Source organism: Quercus suber, unplaced genomic scaffold (genome assembly GCF_002906115.3).
Source record: "Quercus suber isolate HL8 unplaced genomic scaffold, Cork oak 2.0 scaffold_22, whole genome shotgun sequence".
Classification (NCBI taxonomy): domain Eukaryota; kingdom Viridiplantae; phylum Streptophyta; class Magnoliopsida; order Fagales; family Fagaceae; genus Quercus; species Quercus suber.
In genome coordinates, this window is record NW_027069487.1 from 449893 (window position 1) to 472077 (window position 22185).

The following is a 22185-nucleotide window of genomic DNA, read 5'->3' on the forward strand; positions in this document are numbered from 1 at the left end:
CCTTCAATGGCTGTTCATACCGATAGAACTTCCTGGGAGGTCCTCCTGCATTAGTAAGCCATTTCTTCTGACATCGGCTTTAGTCTGCCGAGAAGATATTATCCTCGGCCAATACCTCCTTAAGCCTCTGTAACCAAAAATAAACATTTTTCTTGCTAACACAGTCTTCTTTGATGAAAACTATTCCTATTCAGATCAATCCTTATCCTTGGTTTGGGTTATGGGCCCACTATAATAAATTTACATTAAACTTCTGGGCCTAACATCCCTACAATAGCCCCTCGAAATGCTTCTTTCTGATTCTTCAAGAAGATAGGAGGATTTTGACGTCACCAGACTTGTTCCATATCTATCTCGTCCCATCTCTACCTGTACATATACCGCTTGAACTACCCCAAAACACGTCCCTGCCGCTTCGGCTTACAAGGCACGTTCCTTATTTAATTTTTACGGCCTTATGTCTCCCATGTTTTATGGTGTGATTTACATCTAACAGTTGAGAATTTTATTGGGACTTGGGCGAGAACTTTCCCGCTCCATAACTCGCTTCTTGATATAAATATCAATCAAATCAAACTCTCTCCTCACTTTAGCAACCATTTAACTCTCAATGCGCATACTTTGAATTTATCAACTTTTTCAATTTACTCGAGCTTCTACAAATACAAAAAGTCCATCCGAGGACCCATTCGTCACTCTAGTAAGTCTCAACAAATCTCTATCCTTTACTTTTCCATTCATATTTTTTTTTGTTTTTCATACTTTTTCTCTCTTCGGCTTTGTTCCTTTTTCTCTCATCCACTTTAGGATTATTCAAACTTATTTTATAATGGGTAGATTTAAGTGTCTAGCAGAAACTGAGGAAGCAATGGCAACTTTTAGGGCTCAATATAGGATCCCTACCAATGTCAATGTTAGATATTGTGAGGAGGGGAAGTGGTTTGAAAAAAGGGAAGAATGTGAGGTGGTGATTCCCATGATTGCCATTATAGAAGGCGGCATGAGAATCCCAATGGGTACTGTCATGAGGGATTATCTTAGGTTCTTTCGTCTAGCACCTACCCAGTGTGCTCCAAACGTATTTAGGATATTAGGGTGTATGGATGCCTTAAACGAGAAATTGGGATTAAGGCTAACCCACCACGACGTTAACTGGATATATAATCTCCACCACTTAAAGGGGAAAGGGTATTACATGAAGATGAGAAAGCCTGAAATCAGGCTTATATAATGCTTCCCTGAGACTAGTAAGGGGTTAAATAAAGGCTTCTTGATCGTTTCGCGAGAATGGCATGATGACCTTCACTGCCCGACGACAGAAAGAGAGCCAGGCATGATTCTAGAGAGGAAAAAATAATTTTCTTTTTACTTTATTTTGATTTGTGCTAGTTCACTTCTGACAACCTGCACTTCATAATTTTTTATAGATTGGCGTGCCATTGAGCCAAATTTTAGTTTGGTGAACAGGGAAGATTTAGACAATATTCTTAGAGACAAAGTGTTCATAAACGAGGACGACGGCCAATTGCGGGCGTCTCACGTGATATTAGGAGTCACGCCTATTTCTCGCGCTTACCAAGCGCCTAAGTGCGTGATAAAAGCTCACGACCCACGCCTTCACCGCATCAGCGTTGCTATGGAAGGGTTTCTTCTTCTTGAAGGTGCTTCTATCCCAAAAGGCACTCTTCTCACTCAGTCTATTATGGACGGCACCTCTGCCAGTCAACATATCCCTGAAGGCGTGCCCAACATAACTTCTCCTCTCCAACACACACTCGGCGAAGCCACTTCATCCTATTTGTCCAGTCAGAAAGAAGACAAGGAAGAAGACAGGCCAAGAGAGGTAGTGGATGTGTCAGACTCAGAAGACCTTTTGTTGACACCCCATTTTGCAACCCGCATTTAACCTCACATGGAGGGTAAAAGGGTAATTTTGCCTTAAAAATATGCATCTTGATTCTAGCCATTAGATCCCTAATCTCATTTTACTAAAATGATCTTGATGTTGTAACGATCAAATCGACTGGTCATAAGCCCTAATCGGACCACCAGATTGAAAGTTATCATCAAATCAAATTTTAATGGCTGAGATGCACTATCACAAATTTAGTCCAACTATATGTGATTATGAACAATTGATTTCAATTGGTTATAAGTGTAATCAATTTGAGATTAATGACGTGTCATAATTTGATTGGTTAGGACTACATTTTATGGTGAGATTGCATATACCTAATTAATTAGATAGTTAAACATTAATTATTCAATGAGTAATTTATGCAATTATCTTTTAATTAGAGTAAATTTGAAACCAATTAAGTCTGAAATGGGAGTGATTGGAGTCATTTAATGTTAATTGGGAGCTAATTTGGGACCTATTAATGTTAATTGTGCCGAAACCATTTTCTAACAAATGACCTCTGCTCACCATTTCATCAATATCTCTCAGAATATTTTGAATTTGTGAATGAGGTTAATTTTCTCAGAAACTATACATCCGGGGCTTCAATTTGAGCACAAGAATGAGACAATTCCGATCAGAATTAATTCAGATATGATTTTTCGAAGTTGGCTCTACAAGCTGTTACAGCAGCTACGGGAAAACCGAATTTTGGCTTGCTCCCCACTCCCACCAATCTCTCCATTTAATACACCAGATTTTCCCCAAGGCTAAAATGAGGTCTAGGTTCATAATCCTTGTCAACCCTCATTAAATGGCCTTCCATTCATATTCCCTCCACCACTACTATATAAACCCTCCCTCTCCTTCATTCCAAAGCACAGAAAAAACTCTCATCTCTTTCCCTCTCTTGAGTTCTAGTGAAGTTGAGTAGTCTTGTCATATCTTGGTCTTCCTGAGACTCAAGGTATTGAGTGAGACTCACTCTCCCTCTCCTAGTTCTTCTTTTTTCCTCCACCCTTAGGACCTCCACCAAGAGTCTCCTCCTCCACCGTATAGATCTTGCATGAAGGTATAATCTTTTTCCCTAACTTGTTTTTTATGTTGTCATGATAAGAATTTAAGATTAAAGCATGATAGTAATTATTTAAATTATCTTGAATATGTTTGAATGTTTTTTAAATGTTCTTATGTGTTCTTCACATGTTCTTAGTTGTTCATCACATGTTCATGCATAAACACTAGTTTTGATCTTAAATCCACATCAAAAATATGAAAAACATGTTTGTTTAATAATCTTTTCAAATCCTTGAATCTAGGATATCACTAATCACACACATTCACTAGAATTTATTTTTCAATCCAAATGCAATGCTTAGTAAATGGAATTAGGGTTTATCACATGCACACACATTAAATTCAACATGGAAATTGATTGACATTTGGATGATATGATATGATTGTTGGCCACCATAGTCTCGAAGACCGGTTTCACCGGGCAAGGTGGGTGCCTAACACCTTCCCACCTTGTAACATAGCCTCCGAACTTAGATCAAGGGTTAGTAAATCAAATGCTTATCCATGTAATTTTCAATTTCTAGATTGTAACTAGGAAACAAAGCCATGTACTTTATCTTAGATTGTATCTAGGACCAAAGCCATGTAATTTCCTATGTTCAATGTAAATTCAATTTCAAATTAATAAAATTAGGAATTTTTCAATTATGGTTTTCTTATTTTTCCAATAATTAAATAAGTGGCGACTCTATTGTAAAACCCTTAATCTAAAGGGGAAAATATAATCAATCGAACCTCCATTTTGAGAGGAAATAACACAACTCCACCCATTCACGTGGGTTTGGCCCAACATTCCATCAAAACGGGCCGGGGGCGCGGTCTCTCACACCTTTACGAAGTCTTCAATCAAATTTCCTCTCCTGTATCCGAAGAAAAGACTACTTCATCAGACTTGATGGGTATTCAACAAAAACAGAAGTCAAGTCTGCTGGATCTGTTGGAATCCCAACCTGGGGAAAAGCCATCTGGGAAATCCACCCAACCCCAGCTTCCACCTCAACCTCGCCTGCCTACTCCTCCACCTGTTTAACAGAATCGTGTTGAACCTGCTGACCAAAAAAGAAAGAGAGATAACAAGGGTAAGGAGGTCATGAAGGCTGGGAAAAGCCATTCCCATCAAGAAGATGATCCTCAAAGGGGATCTAAGCATCCTCGAGGAATGCAAACGAGGTCTGCTCGGGAAGCTGAAAAGATGGGCGAGCTTCCAGTTACCACCCAGGCTTGGGCTCCACCCATGGAACTCAATGGGGTCCCATTGACCATTGAAGCCTCTATCCGGGACTTCCAGGGAGGGACAGCTGGGTACATAGCCCATGCCTTGGAGCAACCCTTACTACTCCCCAAGGACTTGAATGACCTCAAGTCTCTAAGGCACTATAAAGTGTTCTTTGGGCTCAAAAGAGACCTGGCCATGGTAATTTTTTCCAACTTAAAAACTTTTTTTTTTTTTAAACTTAACTTCTCTTTCTTCTTAGGCCACCCAAGCGGTTTTTAGAGCCGAAGAGATGGTGAATTCGTCCCATCGAAAAATGAAAGAGGAAGAGGGGAGAAGAATAGTTGCTGTGGAGTCCTTCCACATTGCTGAAAAGAGCTTAAAAGATCTAAAGATCCAGCTGGCCGAGGAGCAAAAAGAGAGAAAATATGATGTGTCTTCCTTAGAGAGTGCTAAAAGACAAGCAGAGAATCAGCGTGTACTTCTTCGAAGTACTGAGGATCAATTGGCCACCTCCAAAGAGCAGATAGTTGCTTTAAAGAAAAAATTAGAGGAGGTTGAAAAAACTAAGGCTGCAGTCGAGAAGGCTAAGGACAAGGCTGAAAAGGCTAGAGACGTTGCAAAGCAACACGGGTATGAGGTGGGGGTGGCGAAGACTGAAGATACCCTAAGGGCCGAGGTTCTCCAAGTATGTAGAACTTACTGTGCCTTGACATGGGATGAGGCCCTCAACCAGGCCAGGGTTGAGGGTTCTTCCATGCTCAGGAAAGCAGAAAGTGTCTACTACCCCCTAGCCATACGTCCTCGAAGCTCTGCAAACTCCCAGGCTGTCCTTGTATCCTCGGAAGAATGTGAGATCCCAAGCAATCTACCACCAACTCCACCTATAGACAAAAATCCTTCAGAAGGGTCAGGGCAAGCCAAGGGCACTGTTCAGACAAGGGAGGCTGATAAACAAACAATCCCAAGCTCTAACCTTCCTCCTGCTGCTCCAAAGGACACCTCCAAGGATCAAGAGGCTTCTCAAACTGTGGAAATGGTGCTAGCAACCCTTCCCATACCGCCAAAAGAAGGTCCTAAGGAGAAAGATGAAGTGTCCACCACTGCAGCGAATGTTCACCTTCCCAAGGATTCCAAAGATAAGATTGTTATAAAAATGAAGAAATAGACTGTCTTGATTTATTTATTTTTTTTTTTTTTTTTTTGTCCCTTTAGTCTATAATTGATTTGTATTTTTGTACTTCATTTGCCTCATTTGAAGGCTTGACAATGATGGTACTTGCACATTTTTCTATGATTTTGGTGTTAATGTTGTTTCTAATTTATCTCTTGTTTGCTTCAATACTTCAAAGAAAATTATGATAGATTATCCACACAAAACAGTTAGTGCAAAAACAAATGAAACACTAATAAATGCATCATCTCAGCAAGATATAATCTTCACTATAAAAATCCAAACAACACTATGACATGTTCAAAGGTTGTACAATTATTCTTGACCGTTCTTAATACCAGTTTTATATGAATAATGGGATAAACACTTTACGAATAAAAATGAATGTGCTTATGAATGCTTTAAGTGATGCTCATGAGCATCTAATCAGAAGCTTTGTTGTACCGAAGATTATTGTTATTTGGTGTACATCTACTTGGTATAAAAACAATTAATACAGGATACTGGATTGTTTTAAACATGTACTTCACACAGTCTAAAATAACCAAAGTCTTCCCTTAATATTTTGTAACTTGGAGAAAAGTATTAGTTTGCTCTAAATATGTGGTCCGAGGAACTTGACATAATTTGGGTGTTGTTTTACACTTAGAAAATTAATTAGAAGACATCAATTTTCCCAAAGTATATGGTCCAAGGATCCATTCATGACCAAGGTTCTATCTGATATTTAGAATGACATTACACTGTTAATTTTCCCAAATCAGATAGTCCGAGGAACCAGCATAACTTAGGTTCTGTTTAACACTTAGAAAACTAACTAAAAGATACCAATTTTCCCAAGGCATGTGGTCCGAGGAGCCAGGCATAGCCAAGGTTCTCTTTGATATTTAAAATGATGTTATACTACGTTAATTTTCCTAAAGTAGATGGTCCGAGGAACCAGGCATAGCTAAGGTTTTGTTTAACACTTAGAAAAATAACTAAAAGATACCAATTTTCTCAAGGCATGTGGTCTGAGGAGCCAGGTATAGCCAAGGTTCTGTTTGATATTTAAAATGATGTTACAGTATTTTAATTTTTCCAAAGCAAATGGTCCGAGGAACCAGGCATAGCTTAGGTTTTGTTTTCCTTTACATTTTAGTTATGGATTCAATGAATGAAGAAAATGATGAGTATGGTGATACTGTTTCAAGTGCTCCAAAAAGAATGAGATGTAGGACTTCTTCTGTATGGTCGGATTTTGAAATATTACCTATAGGTTCTGATGGGAAAGAGAGAGCAAAGTGTAAAAAATGTCAAAATTCTTTTATTGCCGGTTCTAGTGGCACTACTTCTTTGTTGCGTCATAGAGCAAAATGCCATGAGGTTGACAATTAAAGTGTGTCTCGTCAGCCTTTAGATCAAGCTACGTATAGGGAAATGGTTGCATTGGCAATCATTAGGCACAACTATCCATTCTCATTTGTGGAACATGAGAACAATAGGTTGCTTCATTGTTATTTGAATCCTGATGTTAAGACTATATGTAGGAACACTGCAAAATCGAATGTGATAAAAATATTCAGGAGAGAAAAGGAAAATCTGAAGCATGATTTAAAGTCAATTACTGGGAGGTTTTGCTTAACATCAGATTTATGGTCTTCACCTAACACTGATGAGTACATGGTTCTTATAGCACATTATGTTGATGAACACTGGGTGTTGCAGAAGAAAGTTTTGAGTTTTTGTCATGTGCCACCTCCACGTGGTGGTGTTATATTGGCAGAGAGGTTGTTAGGTTTGCTGAAAGAGTGGGGCATTGAGAAGAGGGTATTCACCATTACTTTAGATAATGTTTCATATAATGATTCTTTGGTGAATCATTTAAAGAGACACCCTTCTTTTAGACCTCATTTACCTTATGGTGGTGAGTTCTTTCACGTGCGTTGTGGTGCACACATATTAAACCTTATCGTACAAGATGGATTAAAAGTCATAAATGAGGTTGTGTATAATTTACGTGAAAGTGTTAAATATGTGAGAGGTTCGGATCATAGGAAGTTGAGGTTTGCTCAATGTCTTTCAGAGCTTCCTTTTTTGACAAGTAAGAAAGTACGCCAAGATGTCCCAACAAGATGGAACTCAACATACTTGATGATTGATACTTGTCTTAAGTATCGAGGTGCATTTTCTCACTTGAGTAGGATTGATAAATGCTTTCTCAATTGCCCTTCAGAGGAGGAATGGGATAGGGTGGAGAAGATAGCAAGGGTTTTGGAACCATTTTATGATATCACCAAGCTTTTCTCTGGGACAAACTACCCCACAGCCAACTGTATTTCCATTGTGTTTGGAAGATTCAGTTGCGTATTATTGAACAGTTGGAAGATGATGATGTGATAATTAGAGCAATGGCAAAAGAAATGAAAGAAAAGTTTGATAAATACTGGGAGTATTACAGTCCTGTGCTATCATTTGTTGTGATTTTGGATCCTAGATACAAGTTGCAATGTGTAGAATTTTGTTATAGCAAGTTGTATAAGCAAGAAGCAATATCTATGGCAGCAAATCTTCGTGATACATTGTATGGCATCTTTGAGGAATATAAGAATTCTACTAGTGATATCTGCAATATGATTGAAGTAGCATCAAGTAGTGGTGGAGTGCATGGTCATTATGTTAGGCATGATGATTTCTCTGGTTTTGAGACATATAAGAGTCAACTTATTGGTTCAAATTCAAGCAAGTCACAATTGGATTTATACTTGGAAGAGGCTCGATTTGACCATAAGTTGCACAAGGATTTGAATGTTATGGGGTATTGGAAGTCTCACAGTAATCGTTTCCCAGAACTTTCCTTAATGGCACGTGATATTTTGAGCATTCCAATTACTACTGTTGCCTCGGAGTCTGCATTCAGTATTGGTGGTCGCATTCTTGATAAGTTTCGCAGTTCTCTTTTGCCACAAACTGCAGAAGCTTTGTTATGTGCTCGTGATTGGCTATATGGAGTACCAGGTATATCATATTTTTTATCACTTATGTGCTTGCAATATTCATTAATCTGTATTTGATATACTAATAAATGCTTTGCTTTCCTTTTTCAGCTGTACATGATTTTGAGGAAGAAAGCCTTGTGGAGGATTTTGGCAACTTGTGCATATCTCAATCTAGTTCATATGTTGATGAGGATTAGGTGAAAGGAAGCTATTTTAAGGTAATTTTTTCTGTTGTTTGTGTAATTTTTCTATAGGTTTTGGTAGTAGGAGCTAATTGTTCTTGTTTTAATTATTATGCCTTTTGAGATTTCTTAAATATAAGTCCATTATGTGTGATTTTGTGAATTTTGAATGCAGATGGTCATTGCTTCCATTGTTCACCTCTATGTGTTTCCGGCAAAACCTTATGAACTAATGGAGGACTGCTTCACTGAAAATATTTCAGTTCTTGGAGACTATTTTGCTGACTGTCCTTTTGAGTTTGATGTGATGTTTAAGTTATATTTTGCCCAACATCTGATTACAACAGGCAATTACATAATTGCCATCGTGCCTTTACCTTTTTTAGGTAGTAAAAGCGTGTCATGCAGTGGTGGTGGCGGGTGTTTTTGATTAAGAAACAAGGTGTTGGATAGCTTGTCTGTTGTAAGCACACAATTGTTGACATTGAGGAAAGATATTTGGTCTTGGTTGTAATCTACATTTCATTAGGCCTTTAAATACTATTGCTGCAGTTAATGCTCTCTATTCTAATCTTGGGTTGTTTTGACCCTTTTGAACTTGGACTAAACATAGCTTGGTGCAATGTACTGAGAGGAATCATGTTAAATGGTAGAACAATCAGGGTGTATTAAAGGGTGGTTTAAGTGTTTGGAGAAAACCCCATAAATTAATTTTTGATTGGAAGCATAGGGTGAGCAGAATTATGCTTTTACTGTTTTGAGAGTGATGAAATGATGATACGAGGGTCTTGGTACCAAAATGAGACAGTAGGTGATCACAATGTGATCTTTAAATGTTTCTCTTATTATTATACTTTGTTCAAGCACTTGGGGATCCTGCCCTTTTGAATCCTTTAGGCACATTTTATTGAATAATCCCATTTTGGTTTGTTTTGCATTTTAAGGTGCAAGTCCAGTTTGAAAAAGGAAATTTTGGGTAGTTGGTCTCACCATATTACTGAAAGTAGGAGTTCATTGTAAGCTGCATTATACTTTCAGTTCTATACTTAATTAATATAATTTCTTATATATATAGAAAAATATGCATTATACTTTTAGTTCCAATTGTGTTGTCACCATTCATTATAATAGTCCCTGGCCCTTTTGCTTAGAGTAAATAGCTTCAATTAGAAAGATAAGTTTAATCATAGAAATATATAAAGCGAAGTGTTAATCGAAATTCTATGGGATGTTCAAATGCTTTTAGCCTTCATGATGGTTTAATTTTGACCCAGACAAAGGCTGAGTGATAATTTGATAGTGTTTTTGCCATTGACATGATCATTTCATTTGTAATTTGTTTTGTTGAGGATCAGAAAAGGAAGAAAAATATGTTTGCGATTTACTATTTTTGCCACTATGTTTGCCAAGTTCCTTACCCCATCCCATTTTTCGCTACATTGTCTACTACCCATTTTGTCTTTTGGTAATAGTTACCAGGAGTAACACTAATGATGGGGAAGAAAAATAATCTCCTTTATTTTATGCATGTTGTACTGTATATTGTCTGGTATTGCTGTACTCTGGTCATTTAACAGGGTGTGTATTGTTATAAGTGTTTGTGTTTGGTCAAGGAATCTCACTGACTCACTGTACTATTAAGAACTCTATTGATTCCTACGGAAGCTTGTATTCTTATTTTATCAATGCATTTTGTGTGAAATTTTCTTGATCGGACTGTTCTATAATTTAGAAGTTGGTTCAGACCAAAGTCACTATTAATTCTTTTAATTTCATTCAATTGCTATTAATTTCTCATTCTTAATGCAATAAGGATCATAACTGCTATAATTTCTCATTCTTAATGCAATAATGATGTCATCTATTCATTATATAATGATCTCATCAACATCTATTATACACAAGCATTAGAAAAGGAAGGGAGAGGAGCATTATTAGAAAATTCTTACACTCATGAGTGGCACAATCAAAGCTGTCATGAACCATGTTCAAGTAACTCTCAGCTAAAAGAAAAAAAAGGAAAAGAAAAATAAAAAATTGTGGTGCATTGAAAATATTTTTGTTTTTTGGTATTTTGGTAATTTTTTGGGTTGCGGGGGTATTTTGGTCATTTTATGGGGTTTGAGGGTATTTTGGTAATTTTTTGGAGTTCGGGGGTATTTTGGTCATTTTTTTGGGTTTGGGGGGGTATTTTGGTCATTTTTTGGGTTCGGGGGTATTTTGGTCATTTTTTGGAGTTCGGGGGTATTTTGATCATTTTTGGATTTTGGGGGTATTTTGGTAATTTTCAAGTTTTGGGGTATTTTGGTCATTTTTTAATATTTTAGAGTACTTTGGTCATTTTCACTTTAGTGGCATTTTAGTAATTTTGATAATTGGGTAATTGGGTGGGTTGGGGTTTACCCATAATAATTGGGTTTGGTTGGATTTGGGTTAAAAGCAATTAGTTAAATGGGTTTTAAATAAGTAAATGGGTTTTATATGCCCAACCCAATTATGCCCACCCCAAACCCGCCCAAACCCGCCCATTTGACACCCCTAGGCTAAAAATGACAAAAGAAATTGGGCTAGTGATCAATCAAGAGGTCGAAATGGTGATTCCAGTGTGATGGATGTGATGAAAATGATCGGTGTCTTCACCACTTGCCTGGAGAGCTTCACTAAACGGTTTGAATGTCCTAACTCTCATACCCAATCCTTTAAGGATATCACCCCAAACTCACGTGTCGTGTGGGTAAAAAGGGATACTCATGCATAAGCATTTTAACATGTCCATGCATTAATACTTCTGATGTTTAGGGACATTCTCATTCATATCTACATGCTTGATTTGATTTGTATCATTTGCTTCTGCCTTTAGCATGTTTCTTTTACAAGCTTTTGCTCTTTTTTTTTTTTTTTTTTTGGTTCTGTTTTTTAGTGTGTTCAAAAAATTCAAAAACCCATAAAAAATTGAAAAATCTTCAAAATGTTTGATCGCTTGTTTTGTGTATATCACATATGAGTTTGGCATATTACCTTCGCAATAATGGCATAGTGCATTTACGAGCTTAGCTTGTTATGTATGCACTTTTATCTGTGTGGAAAAAATCCTGAAAACTATGTGTGATTGTTGTAAATAGATCTTCAAGCTTGTCATGAATGATTGGTCAATAGTCTTAATGGTCTTGATTCTTGCATAGACTTGTACCTATATCTCTTCCCACTTTTTTTTTTTTTTTTGTTTTTGCAATAGAGCTCACCAAATGTAAATCTCCAAATGAAAAGAGATATTGAGCTGCAAAAGCCTGTTGCACATACTAGTATTTGACTAGGAAAAAGGGAAAACGACTTTTGTTTTGAAATGTATGATGCTCAAAAACCAAAGGCTAATTCTCAATCTTGAAATATCAAAAATTTCAAGTACAAATCTCAAAAAGAGATGTATTATCCAAAAAGGATCAAATGTCATATTTTATGCAAAAGCCAAATGAAAAGCTTTTAAGATGTGTAATCACTTTGTGGGAGGTCATATATGTTTATTTCTATAATTGAGATTGATCACTTGACTTAGTACCAGTTGTGTATAACTTGATTGAATTGATCATTGAAACTTCACTCTAGTCTAAGGACTATTTCACACTTGATACTCACCCACAACACACAAGACTTTGATTCAATGAATGCTTATCTCATTTGTGTGATTGTACTTGTTCAAATGTGATGTGTATGCTCAAGTACTTGTTGATCAAACCCAAAAAGATTTTTGAGTGATTTATTTGTTTTTGAAAGTGATTTTATACTTTCGTGTTTTTTTTTTGTTCAAAATGCATTTTTGTGTTTTTCTTCAAAAACTGGTTCAAAGGGTGTTTCGCGAAAAGCTTGCGACTTAGAGCTTCCTGCAAAATGAGTGTTGAGACATATATGGTTCACTTGTTAAGAACATATGTCACTCTTTTATGTAATTGGCTAATTCTTTGACAAAATGCACTTTACTTGTAATTGGGTATTGGGGTAAGGGTTCAACTGTAGGTTAGTAAGGTACTTGGGATTCCTTTACTTGTAACCGCTTGTTGTGATAATAGTGGAGTTTCGAGAGTGGTGACCTAAAAATCACCCGGTGGGGTTTTTGCCATTAGGTTTTCCCCATTTGTAAACAAATCATCGTGTCATTTATTTTCCGCTACATATTTAATTATTTGGTGATTTATTTGTGCTACCACGTGTTTGCATGTTAATTAACTTAATTAATATACTTGGCTAATTTAATTTGTTAATTAATCACAAGGGGTCAATTCATTTTTGGCCTATCAATGAGCTTGGGGGAAATAAATTTTTCATCACTTTACACAGAAACTCTCGCAACTACCTCATGACTGTATCGCGACCAACAGTTTCTCGCGAAATGCTGTTTAGCCAAAACTGGATTTTTCCAAAATAAGATAGAAGCTATCGCGACTGTCTCGCTACTGTCTCGCGACTTAAAGCTTCTCACGAAAGTTTTTGTGCATCAGGTGTCCTTCTCGCCACTGTCTCGCAACTAATTTGCTACTGTCTAACCCGTGAAAAATGCGTGTTTTCAATTTTATACTGCAGATGTGACAGTTTTTTCAAAACTCTCTCATTTCCCTCACTAAGCCTCTCTCGAACCCTTTTCAACCCAAAATCAGTTTTCATCAAAACCCCCCCATTTTCAAGTGAAAATCTCTGCAAAATCACTTCAAGGTATGTTTCCTTTAACATTGCTTCCATTTTGTTTTACATTTTGCAGATTTCATCTTAGGGTTTCGTATATTGGGGGATTTTTCGAAAAAGGGTTAGGTTTCTCTATTTTTTTGCAAAATTTGTTAAAATCTTTGATAAGGTTGTGTCCCTTTTGGTGTTTGTGCATCTGTGTTGGCCCCTTGTGGTAGTTTTAACATGTATTGAGGCTCATTTTCACTATGTTCATGCATTTTTCATCATTGTTGTGCACTTGTGCATGTTAGATGTTTGACAGAATGTCCTAATGAAATTTTTGTGCTAAATTGGATTCAAGTGAATTCCAATCTTTGGGTTTACACTTGTTTGACTCTGTTCATCTTTTTTTGGTCTCTGTTTATGTGTTTCACACACTTTGCCCATGTTGCACACACTAGGCACACACCTAGGCATCTCTAGGCACCCCTCATGCATCTCCAGATGCACACACATGCACCAACACATGCAAAGCTTATGCACACATAGACACACTCACTCTTTTCATGATTTGTGTCTATGTTCACTTGTTTTTATCAGTTCAGCATGTCTTTTTAAGTCTAGGTGCTATGTTTTGCGCTGTTTATACTCTGTTTTAGGTTATTATTACCTTGCTTTGAACTAACTTGAATCTAATCAAGTTTTGTGTTCTGTTTTTATGTTTTTGTACATGTTCTTGGTTTGTTCTGTGGTCATATGGGCAAATGTCTCCTACCAAACATGCAGCCACCAAGAAATCCTCTTCCAAACGTGCACGCACTGATTCTGATCATTTCAAGTCTGCTGAAGCTGATATGAAGTATAATGACTACTATGAGGACAAGACGATCATCATGGAAAGGGTCGTGCAACTAGAATCACTTTAGGGCACTTTCATACCTGAGGTGTTCAAAGATAGAACTTGGACCAAATTGTTAAACCCAGTTGGGGTTGTTTATTCAGAGATAATCAAGGAGTTTTTCTCCAATGCTGCTGTAGAAGGCGATCATATCGAGTTCTGGGTAAGGCATAAAGAATTCGTAATTACAAGAGAGATCATCCAAGACTTTTTGGAGGTTCGTCCTCCCTCACAGCCAATTACAGTGGCGTATAAGGATAGATTGGGTTCTACTGATGAGATGATAAAAATACTTGGCGACACACCAAAGAAATCGTCCATGAACACAATACCATTTTCACTAGAGATGAGGACTTTGGCATATGTGATGATCCACAACTTGTATCTAGTCACCAACCTTACTACACTGTCAGCTCCACGGACAAGATTTATATATGATCTCTTTACCCACAAAGAGATAAACATTTGTGGACATATCATCCATGTGTTGAAAAAGAGCATTGAGAAGTAGAATTCAAGGACTGTAATGCCTTTTCCCTCACTGATTATTGGATTAATTGCTAAGGTAAGATTCAAATTTCCTAGTGGCCTCACAGTAGTTCAGAGGGACTACCCTATTGGTGCTCATACATTGACTAAGAGCACAACCCACATCAAAGGTTCCAAGACCGGTGTGCATACCATACCACGACCATGTGTTAAGCAGGCGGAAGGTGACACAGAGGATGAGATAGAGCGCTTTACTGCTGCTCCAGAGTCATCAGATCAGCCCTCAGCTCAACCATCATCTTCTGCACCAGCTCAAAGACTGGACAAACTTGATCACCTTCTAGCTAGAGTTGAGCAGATGTACACTTTGCTGGATTCACATGTATAGCACACAGCAAACCAATTTGCTTATGTTCAAGGATAGATCACAGCCTTATCTACTCAGATAGAGGAGTTATCCGTAAATCATGGTTCAGACTCAGAGTCTGAGGCATTCTAGCCCTTTGGCCATTCCGGTCAAAAAGGGGGAGAAATTTTAAAGGGGGAGCTGAGAGAGAGCTTGCACAGCGTTAGGGGGAGCATAAACTTAGATTAGAAACATTGATATCTAATATCTTTTGGTTATGGGTTATTGCTTTTTACTTTATGGCTATTTTATTTTGTTTATAGTTTTTACTGTTACTGCTTTTGTTTAAAGCTTTGATACTCTATTTTTAATTTCAGTTTATTATCAATATTTGTGTTTAATCTCTATGCTTTGTAGCATTTTTTTTGTACTTTTAAGATATTGCTATTATGTCTTAAGTACCTCACCCTTGTGCCCTAGTAAGATGTTTTATCCTAGATGCAAGTGCTTCGTGTAGTTTGCATTGGTTGAGTGTTGGACATGCAATTGATCCTTTAGATTGTTCTTTATTGCATTGCGTGTCTGAATGAGCATTTACTTGCTAAATGTTCATTGTAGTCATTCTTTAATGACTATTTTTGTTTGATCAAGATATAATTACATGTACTTTACTTACTCATGTACGTATCTTGTGTTTAACTTGTCATAAGCTTAATGAAAGTTTTGTTTGTGTGCAAGTGTTTTAGGTAACATGTATATACATGCAAGTACTTCACAGCTTCTAGATTAGGTGTAAGTGAGTTTTGCCACTGTTCCCAAACTCACGTTTAAGTCTAAAGTCTGTTTTAGGGGTTTTATCACGGAATAGCCAAAGGGGGAGATTGTAAAATTGTTATTTACAACTATATGTTTTGTTGGCTTATATTCTGTGCCAAATTTGATTGTAATTTTATTCAATCTTTTGTACCTTGCTTTTATTGTGGGATTTCATTGTAAGGGTTGTGTGATAGAGAGTGTAGTGTGAAAACTCAAGCAATTTGAAGACTGAAAAGTCTTCGTGGGTAGCTCGCGACTTAGCATCCCGCGAAGTAACTAATATGCCTTACATATGCTGGAATGCGAAGAGTCAAGCTAGATGGAGATAGCTGTGTCTCATAAGTATCTCACAGGTAAGGCCTTCCCGCGAGACATTCTGTTATGCCAGCCTGTCCAGTCTGATACACACTTTCTGTACTTACACTATTTATACACACATTACCCATAAATGTTAAGGAGTGCTTCTGAGAAAAAACCCTAGCCAAACACCTTAAGAGTTAGAGATTGTTATACTCACAATCCTCTACACATTTGTTTTAGGAATTTTCTCAACTCTTACCTCTTCATTTCTATACCATTGAAAGGTTGATAGCCCAAACACTTACCACACCCTTTTAGAGTGTCAAGTGACGTTTTGGTGCTACTGGGAAATATTAGAAGAAGCCAAGGATGGTAGATGCAACATGGAGCTTGTTGCGAGATCCGAAGAGCTAGACAAGACACGGTTTCGAGAAGCCTTATTGGAGTAGGAGCTTGGAGGGCTTAGGTACAAATGGTAGATTAGGCTTGGAGAGTCTCTTGCTCACCCATATATCCCAACTGATTATCTAGTGGATTGATTTCGGCTTAGAGGGCGGCAGAGAGGTTTTTCGCCGAGTTCTTTGGTTTCCTCTTCGATAACACGTCTCGGTGTTATTTATGTTTGCATCTCTCTTCCCCACTCTTGTTCATTTCATTTTTACTGTTGTGTTACTTTAAATATGTATTAGAGTAGTTATCTTGCTTATATGTATGTGTTTACACTATTCCACACTTAGTATTAAGTTAGTATAAAATCAACCAAGCCGTAACTTTGTTGTGAGGGTCTAAACAGCTCTTGTGTTTTCGACACATTTTCGAGCTTTCAATACGTATGTGTATCGAGGGTGGCAAGCCAAATACTTATCTACAGCTTGCCAAGCCACCCTCATTAAAGCATCTGTGACTTCCATTCCCCTCTATGCCATGTAAGCCACACTCCTTCCTCAAAAGATTAGTCACCAGATTGACAAAATGAGTTGCCATTTCCTTTGGGGGGATACTGAATACTATCGCAGTTGTCACACGGTTAACTAGAAAACTGTCACTTTACCTAAGGAGGCGGGTGGACTGGGAATCCCATCCACCCATTATAGAAACCATGCGATTCTCATGAACCAGGCTTGGCGCCTTTATACAAATCCTACTATGCTCTGGGCTCAGATGTTAAAAGCTAAATACTTTCCACAAGCAACCTTGTTCACTAGTCCGCAAAATTCAAGAGGGTCTCATGTTTGGAATGCTTTCTTGCTAGGAGCCAAATTGTTACTTCAGGGCATGCACTGGATAATCGGACATGGGCACACTATTCGTATTTGGAAGGACCCTTGGCTTCCACAAGGCTCCCTTCGCAATTATATCGAGGGTCCCCTCCTTCTCCATGACGAAGACTGTAGGGTTAGCTCGGTACGGACTAATCACTCGTGGTCATTCAACCCCCTCAATCTCCCTATTCCCCCCCACCTTCAAAGCCTTATTCAAGGTATTCCTATCGCACGTTTTACTAGAATAGATGACACTTTCCTCTGGCCTCACAATAAGGGTACTTGTTCCGTAAAATCCGCCTCTAAATTTCTTTGTCAACAACAACAAGTTCCCTAGAATAAATCACTGTGGAACTGGATTTGGTCTTTACCATGCCCCCAAAAAATTCAAATATTCTTATGGAAAGCTATGCACAACCGGTTACCCACCAAACAATTCCTAACTTTTAGGCATAACCATTTGGATGGTCACTGTCCTCATTGTCATCACCCAGAAATGACCATACACAATCTTCGGGATTGCCCCTGGGCAAAAGAGTTCTAGAGTCAATCTTCGAGTATTTTGCCCATGTCCTCCTTTCTCATGCCATTGCAGGAGTGGCTAAGGTGCAATGCAACGGCCGACATGGTTATCCTGACTCATCATCTCCCTTGGAATGTTTATTTTCCTTTTATGTGTTGGAAACCATGGCTAGCTCGAAATGAAAGGATTTTCAAGAATCAATCTCACTCCCAACATAGCCTTCTCTATGTTGCTATGCAAGCTACTACGGAATTTTACTTCCCAGCTGGCACTGTTAGACGGACCCAAGTTAGAACCCCGTAGATTATCCGATGGCATGCACCCCCAAATCCTTACATTACACTAAACACTAACAGTAGTGTGCTAAGTTATCCAAGCATCGTAGGCGCAGGGTTGATATTAAGAGATCATTTGGGGCAATGGATATTCAGTTTCTCTCTTCATTTGGGTATAGCAACAAATAATATGACTGAATTGGCAGCTGTCCGACAGGGCTTGGCAATGGGTTGGCAAATGGGTTTTAAGTTTATCCAGCTTGAACTTGACTCTAACGTGGCGCTAACATGGCTGACAAATACAACTGTGAGTTACCCTACTAATATGATGCATTTAATTTGTGATTGCAAAAGCCTTATGGACCAGGATTGGGTGGTGCAAGTGTAGCATATTTACCGTAAAGTAAATGCATGTGCGGATGCTCTAGCGAAGTGGGGAACTCACCAACGGAACCTTTTATCTGTGTATAATAGCTGTCCCAGTTTTGTTTATGTGTACTATGTAAGGGATTTGGCCGGCCTTGGGGACTGTGCGCCCAAGGATCTACTGTTGGTGCTGTATAAACTCTCATATTATCTAAATAAAACCTCCCATTTCCGCCAAAAAAAAGATGTCATTTTATATATAGGTAAAATGTGTGCACAACAAGTATTGTAAAAATAAAATAAACAGGGCCTTAAGCTAATGGGCTAAGCGTGTACACATATACAGTAACATCCCCCTACTAGGCATGTATACATATACATTAACATCCCTACCCTAACTTGAGGTGGTGATGCCATCTGGAGTTTGGAGAGAAGATCACGATGATGATCTGGTGGATGAGACTTCATAAGAAGATCAGCTAGTTGATTGGCAGAAAAAACAGAATACAGGCGGAGATTTCCACATTTGAGATGATGACGAACAAATTGATAATCAATCTCAATGTGCTTGGTGATAGCCAATGCATTTATAAAGGCGTGGTTGACGGCGACATGGCTAGCAGAGGCAGTGACATATCTATAAAGACTTGTTGAGTCATGAGTGACATATCTGTAAAGGCTTGTTGGGTTTAACGGATGGAGGTGAACAAGTTTTGACAGAGAAGGATCTGTAAAATTGGTAATAAAGGAATAATTTATGTATTTATGTGTCTGTAACTATACAATAGAAGGCCTTTATATACAAGTAAAATATAGTACAAGAAAAGTAATCTGAGCATGAGCTCAATGGGCAAGGCATGTATACATATACATTAACAGTGTGCTTTCAACTCATGCGGTTTAAAATATAACCAAGGTTCATGTTGTAAAATAATGTAGGTCATTAACCCAAACAACTTATGGAAAATAAATAGGCTAATGCTTATTTGGACACAATATTTTATCTGTAAATTATTTATTATTTACTTGTTTAATAAACAAAGACCTAATACAAAAAAAGTTTCAACAGACCTTTACCCTGGCCTCTGGAGTTTCCTTGAATACTGATAGCGGATTATTTTTCTTATTAGTAATGCTACGTTTGATTGGGTAAGTAACTATTAGTAAGTAAAAAAACAATAGTAGTAGTGGATTTATAAGATAACAAGTAATACTACGTCTCCTTAAATTACTTATTATTTTCAAGAGCAGTCATCAAACAATGATTTTCACTCCATAACAAGTCACCATTTTGCAAAAAGTATCTCAAATTGGGTGGGGAGTGGGGCACTAATGGAAATGGAATTGTTGGGCACTATAAGTGAGTGGGAATTACTGAACCTGTCGCGTGGCCTGTAAAAAGATGACGATATGGTGGTACGATCCAAATGATTTTTTTTATTACTCCAATGTTTACCGAGAGGCATTCAAAATAATATATTGGTATGATCACATTCATAGCTCATGCTTAAGTAATTTCTTTTAATGTGGGTGATCAAGATTTTCAAAGCATCGAATTACATCTGGATGGCCAATGGGGGATGGTTCAGTTGGTAATATTCAGCACTTCACCTAATTCTTCTAATTTCGAGTCCCACTTCTATCAATCCTTCATTAGTGGGCATTCACAATAATTAGCTTTAAGTTTTAATCTAAATGTCTTGCCTGAGGGCTGGCGTAACTTAGCTAACTCCCATTTTTATTTAACCAAAAAAAAAAAAATTACATATGAGTGTGCGTAGTCTACTATTCATGCGAAAGTAATTGACATGACATTTCATAGCTATCTGCACAAAGCCATTGCATGACCTAAAGAAATAAACTACTTTTGACATCTAAGTTCAAATCTCTCACTTCCTCTATTGTAAGCTGTAACTAAAAAAAAAAAAAAACAAGTTTGACAAAGTCACTAAGATTTCCTCTAATCCAATTTAGAAGAAGGCTAAAGTTTAATACACGCGTGTGTAACAAACAATGGTCTTAAAAGAATACCATCTAACTCACTATGTGACAATTATAAAATTATCCACATATATTACTTTAAAAATTATATAACTCATTAAAAATGTCATGTGACTAAAAATACATGTGAATATCTTTTTCACCTTCACCTAGTGGCTTGGAGAGTTGGATAAAGTATTCTTTAAAGTCCAAACCAATTTGAAAGTAAACCTTTTTTTTCCTTTTGAAAATTCTCTCTATCTTTGAATTTGAATTTTATTTTTTAAACCTTCTTTGCTCTTCAAATTTCTTTTTTTTTAATTTAAAAAAAAAAAAAAAAAAGATATCCAAAATTCACCAGGTTATAAATTTTTTTTTTAAAAAAAAGGTAAAAAATCCCTTGAAGGTGGACCCTAGAAACTAATTAGAGGTTTTGATTCTAACACTTCAAAAACATCATGAAATTTTAAGAAGCACTAAGTCCACTCATGTCATTTATTCTTCAAATTATTTCTATTCCTAAAAGTTCTTAATATTAATTACTCTGCACGTCCGTACTACGTCGGTATTCCAATTCTCACCTCTTTGTCTCAGGCTCTCAGCTCTAAGAGCATGCATACTTCAGTTCAGTTCATAATCATTGTCCATAGGTCTTATATATTACTCCTACAATTTTATTATATGGTAGTTCAGTTCAAAGTTAACAGATTCAAATTCTAATTACTCATGTTTTAAATTTACCGCAAAGTAAAGTATTATCAATCGAAAAGTAGGAAGTTCAATGAAAATAGGCTTTTGGAGTTTCTAGAATTTCTTTCTAGTAAAAAATATACTTGTCCTTTGCATTTGCTTGAAGTTTGATTTTCATGTATATTTTTTAATAGTTTAAAAAAATAAAATTTAACTTTTTAAAGTTTAAGATGAATACTTTATAAATTATCCACATATATTACTTTATATTGGTACTACACATGATTGGTACACCCCTCTTAGGCTCAATACTTATAAGTCAAGGGTGGGAGGTGTAGTTCCCCGATGTGGGACAAAATTGTGAGGCTCTTCACCCAAAGCGGACAGTACCTTCTAAGGGAGCTCACACCTCCACAAAAACAATACTTATACCCTCTTTTTTATAATAAAAAAAAAATGTAAGTTTTATTTATTGATCGATAATATGTCCAACGAGCGCACAAAATTTGGTCAAAGCAAGAGTGATTCCTAATTTTTTTTTTTTTTTTTTTAAAATGTATAGTGTTCTGAGAAAGAAAGTTATTAATTGTATGTAAAAACCAAATAGAAGCCATAAAATCAAATGTTGGATTCAACAAAATATTGATTTTTTAAATTTTTATCAAGTGGCGTAAGATGATAATTTAGTTTCTCTATGTACATAAGAATAAAATGTTGTACCAAGTACCAACGTGCAAAGCAAATCTCTTCTAAAGCTTACAATACAACGTTTTTTTTATTATATTATTATTTTTATTATTAAAATGTACTTCACACCATGAAAGTTTGGTGTAATTTCTAAATTGGTCCATTTACTTACAAAACATGCTATTTACATCATCAACTATATATAAGGGACAAAATGGGCTTTTGCCCTTTTCGGACGAACTAAATAGCTTTATACCCCCTTTCCCAAACTAATTAGGGAAATACTCCTCTTTTAAAACTCGATTTATGATAAAACGAGTTTAGAAAAAAAAAAATTTCGAAACCCTGTAGTGGCATTCTAAAGAGCCTATAG